Source organism: Octopus bimaculoides, chromosome 1, assembly GCF_001194135.2.
Source record: "Octopus bimaculoides isolate UCB-OBI-ISO-001 chromosome 1, ASM119413v2, whole genome shotgun sequence".
Classification (NCBI taxonomy): Eukaryota; Metazoa; Mollusca; class Cephalopoda; order Octopoda; family Octopodidae; genus Octopus; species Octopus bimaculoides.
The window spans coordinates 149,739,943-149,743,229 of NC_068981.1; positions in this window are offsets into that span (position 1 = coordinate 149,739,943).

The window sequence follows — 3,287 nt, forward strand, 5'->3', positions numbered from 1 at the left end:
ATATATTGAGAATAACAATGTAGTCATAATGTTGGATGGGTATATATATTTTTATTTACATTGTAACCGCTTTCTTCCATTATGACTTCGGGCCGACTAAAACCTTATAAGAGGATTTGGTAGACGGAAGCGGAAAGAACCCCACGGTATATATATATATATATATATATATATATGTGTGTGTGTGTGTGTGTGTGTGTGTGTTTCTATGTATGTCTTTGTATCTGTACATGAACTCCATCACACCTTCACAACCGGTATCGGTGTGCTTACATCTCTACAACCTAGGAGTTCCACAAAAGAGACCGACAGAATGAGTACAAGGTATAAAAATGTAAATGGTGGTGTCGATTTGTTCGACCAAGACCGTTCAAAGTAGTACTCCAGTATGGCCAGAGTCAACTTAAAAGAATATATATTTTTTTCTCTTCTTGTTTCTCTCCTTGTTTCTTTCTGTGTTCTTTTCTGTGGAAGAGCGTACGCTCGAAACGTTAAAGATTTTTTCAATTCCCGAGCGTTATACTAACACATCTGTTTGTTTTATACACCACCTGTCTTCGTCTTTTGTTTTTTTTTTTGTGAATTCTCCCTATATATATATATATATATATATATATATATTTGTTTCCCTTTTCAGAAATCATTTGCATGTATGTCTGATTCATTCACTCTTTTCGTTCCCCAGTCTCTATTCCCAACGCAGCCTATCTGCGTGTGTTTTTCTACTGATAAAGCTAAAATGAAAATGCAAACATTAATCTTTGAAGGGACAGATATTTAACTTCTTTGTGCATGTTTAACATGCTAGCGATATCAACGAGGCAGAATGTCAGTGGCCAGGTTGTGAATATAATCCATCAAGCTATTTCCTATAGTATAAAATAAAGCAATGAAAAAAATGCCAACATGTGTTGGTTGCATGTTTCAATATTGCTTGTGTTTAATTAGCAATTAATATGATGAAATCAAAACGGCAGTGATATTTTATATTGTTTGCATTGATTTTATTGAATATTTTACTTTTAGATATGAACACTAAACTACTTGATATCGGCAACATTATATCAGCTCTACAATATATCAGAGCTAGGCGCTACGCGGTAGCTTGGATAATGAGAGTTAGCCACAAACGTGCAACGTGTGGTTTCTGAGCAATCTGTAACTATATTCAACCCTTTCAGAATAGGATAATATAAATTCTGGTAGAATTTGTAATAACGTCATCAACATCAAAACGGGGTGATCTTAATAGCAATGCCATCGATTATACCCCTACTGAGTTAACACTGATATGCAGCTAAACAATAACAATGGCAACGAATTCAACGATATCAGAACGTTGACCCAAAAATACGTTGCAACGCTGATTTTCCTTGTGGTAAGAAGAGAAATATGTTAAGTAAGTATCACGAATACTTATTTACTGACCTTTTCCTAATCAAGTACTGAGTAGGATCTACGTACAATTAACACTAGCCATTGAAAGAAATCATTCTTAAATATATACACACAATATAAAGTGTGACGTGTATGGAAAAATTTCTTGAAAAATGAAGTTACGTTCCTTTATAATATATATATTTGAAAACAGTTACTGCGCTACTTTTACCATTTTAGATCGTTAAAATAGTTAAGTTGCAACTATTACTAAGAGTCTCGTCAAATCCATTCTAACCTCACTCAACGAAAGTAACCTTCTGCGAAGGTTAGAAAGCAATGTATATACGAGCTAAATTTTATCTTTTAGCTTCATATAAATTCTAGAGTTGTTACAGATCTCCTGCTCATGCTTTAGCAATTTATAAACAAAACCGCTATTATATTGTGACTGTATTTAGCAATGTGAGGACTATATAGAATAAATAATGTGCGTATAATCAACAATATTTGAAGACTAGTTCGAATGCTGAACAAAAACTCTGTCTTCATTTGTTACCATTCTGCATTCAAACTCACGTAGGTTTTGTTTTTCCTTCTATATCTATGGAGTCGGTGCATTACGATCAATAACATACATTTTATTTCATCCTTACAGAATTATATTATTAAGCGAGAAATAAACACCTGTTTGGAAATAAATATTTTATATATTGCATCCTCAGACGAAGAACAGCGTAATGCACTTGTTTTCGTTTTTCTTTTCTTTTTGCGGAGCCTCTGAATTTGTTGGAAAAAATGGGGGAAAAGCCTCGACTCCTTGGTTAATTTTGAAACAGATATATTACATATATATATATATTATAAATATCATCTAGAGAAGGAGTTCTCAACCATTTTTTATCCATGGATGCCATTGATTATTATTTTATTCTGGTAGACTCCCATAGCCATTCAAGGTTTAATGACTAGGTTATATAAATATATTTCTTATAAAATTCCGTTCTCACTTTTCGCACAAAACTTTGTGTCGGTTGAACTATGTAAAATGTGAGAGAAAGAATCGTAGCTATTTTTTGCAATACATATCAAAACATACATCTTACACAAATCTTTTTTCAGGGGCCCTTAAAATACTACCTGTGGATGCCCAGTTTACTATTTTGTTGCATGGACCCAAAAAAATCTCATATGTATTCTGGTTGAAACCACTGATCTATAGAATGAAACACCAACAGACCCGCAGACAGAGCATGAATCACACAATCACGTAAAGTGCAACAGAGATATGGATAACACTACATGAATGACAGGCAAACTATTGTATTATCAGTAACGAGGTCTATCTGCAAGCAATAGGAACATGTTTTGACTTTCGTCTTTGAGTCTTTTGCTCCTTCATAGCTGTCTAAATTTGGTGCTTATAAGGTTAAACAAATCCAAGCAGTAACACTTTCAAATGAATAAATTCGGTGTAATCCTTCTTCTGAATGCTTCATATATAATAATGCTTGTAACACAGCACAAAAATTATTTGCAGAAATAGGAAAACATATAATGGAAACAATGGCATTTTTTTCTCTCATTTCTCTTTCCTCTTAGACTTATGATTACTATAATTTTTGCTTATATAAATACAAATATATATATATATATATATATATATATATATATGTGTGTGTGTGTGTGTGTGTGTGTGTGTGTGGGTGGGTGTGGGTGTGTGTGTGTGAGTGTATGTATATGTATATAAATATACATATATATACACACATATTTATATATAGACACATTTATATGCGCATATGTTTGTAAATGTATATATATATATATATATATATATTATTATATTTATCTTATGATATTTACTTTACTTTATATTATACTCATTTATTGTGCTTTTAATTATTAAT